At 43.0% G+C, this 2027-nt stretch overlaps 1 protein-coding gene across 1 annotated transcript in view; it reads right to left on the reverse strand.

The window, feature by feature from the left end:
* Positions 1-2027, reverse strand: part of GSC (goosecoid homeobox) — a 4816-nt gene that overhangs the window by 1628 nt on the left and 1161 nt on the right. The window lies entirely within an intron of this gene.

Here is a 2027-nt window from a genome sequence, read left to right on the forward strand (position 1 = left end):
GGGGGGGGAGGGAAAGGCTGGAGAGCGACGAAACCGAAACTTTTCGGAGAAATTTTTAAAAAGGGATCGGAGCGAAAAGAGCGGAGCTTTTTCCGAGGGCAGCTTGCGGGCAGAGTGTGCGTGTGTGTCCGTGCGTGTGCATGTGTGTGTGTGTGTATAGTGTGTGTGTGCGCGCAGGATCCACCCCTGGAACTTTCCCCCCTCAACTCTCGCCTGTTTACTGATCTCAACCCAGAGGGCTGCTCGGAGTATAATCCATCTGAACCTCTTCCCTTTTTTATACCCAGGCGACGTCATCCTGGATTTAGTTCCTGGTAATATGCAGATGACAAACAAAACCAGATTTGATTTTTTTTTTTTTCTCCCCTCCCCCTTTTTGGTGGGGAAGAGGTGGGGGTTACACAAAGGAGTGAAAGGAGCCCGGGTCTGTGTATTGAGAATTAATGAAATTAACGTAATCCTTTCCATTAGTGGGCTTTTTTGAAAGGCCCCAGATTTAGGCTTGATCTCTGCTGCACCGGCTAATTGCCTAGGTTAATCTTATTAATGCCATTGTGCAGAAGTGGTTAGCAGCTCTTCGCCTTGTCTATTATGCACCTACTTTGCTCATGTTAGTTCACATTAGTGGGTGCGATTTCCTCTGTCTGAAGCTCAGATTCATTATTTATGCTTCGAATTGGTTAAGAAGCGCTTTTTTAAAAAAAATAAACCGCGATACAGCCATGCAACCCCCCACCCCCGAAGTGTTTCTGTAGCAGGGTTTGAATCTTGCGTCCCCCGGCTCGGAGGACTGAAAGGGCGTTGAGGAGTACGCGCTCCTCTGATTTAAGCTTTACGCAGTGAACCAACAACATCTTCACTGAGTAAATGAACTATTTTTATTTTCTCTTTTCCTAGATCACCTGGCGGAACCAGAACACGTGAATGTTGTAAACTTTTTTTTTTTTTTCTTTTTCGTTTTAACAGACTCAGATCCAGACAGATATCACTTTTTCTTTTTAAACAAACCAGGAGGTGGAAATGTTAAAGACCCGTGCCATCTCAAATCCCCCGGTCTGGTAGGTGTTCCGATTTGCTTCTGATCCATCTTGGTACCTTTTTCTTTTCTCTTTAAGGAAGACTCTTTCCTTTTCTAGCTTAGAAAAAAAAAAATACAAACCTTTAGAGTTGCAATGATACGGAGAACTTTATACTTTGCGTGCTCCGTGAATTTAAAATGGAGCGGTTTTAAGTCCCTAAAACTCTTCCTATTAAGACGCTTGCCTCTCTTGGTAGCTGGCTCTTGTGATTTGCAGAATACTTCGTCTGTCACGACTGTCACTGGGAATCCACAGGAGGTGAACTGAATAAGATTAGACTATTTACCCCATCAACCCTCCATCAAAGAAGGTAGGAAATTGTACGCATGAAATGAAAACAAGCCATTAGGGTCCGTTTACGAGAAAACATTATTTTTCCTCAACAAAGAATACCCTCGTTAGCGCTTACTCGCACTTTATCTTTATCCTTCCTTTCCTCGATATTCCAGGATTTAAAACTGCGTCTGAGAATGATCTAAACCAAAACCCTATTTCTAGCAAAAGACTCGTATGAACGTTAAAGAAAAAGAACGTCAGGACTGAATTAAGTCCTCTCGCTTTCTTGATACATCGCGATGCGACTAATTACTAGCATCGTTTCCTTTACTTCAATTAATGTGCCTATCAATTTCTTTCTGCCTTTGGCATTTAGACCTGAGCTTCGTGCAAATTTTGCAAATTTGATGTAAAGTTAAAATATTTGACAGAGGGGTTTGTTGTTGTTGTTAGAATTGGGATTTTTCTGTTGTTGTTTTGAGGGTTTTCTTTATTTTTGGTTGTGTATTTGTTTGTTTGGTGTTGGGTTTGGGGGGAGTTTTGGGTTCGTTTGTTGGGTTGGTTTCGGGTTGTTTTTTTTTTTTTGGTAATTCCCTGGGCAGAGGGACGCGCTGAGCAGCACCGCTCCTTAATTCCGCCATCGGGATGCTCCTTCACGTCCTCAGCGGCTCC

The sequence above is a fragment of the Charadrius vociferus genome, unplaced genomic scaffold, assembly GCF_000708025.1.
Source record: "Charadrius vociferus isolate BGI_N301 unplaced genomic scaffold, ASM70802v2 scaffold282, whole genome shotgun sequence".
Classification (NCBI taxonomy): domain Eukaryota; kingdom Metazoa; phylum Chordata; class Aves; order Charadriiformes; family Charadriidae; genus Charadrius; species Charadrius vociferus.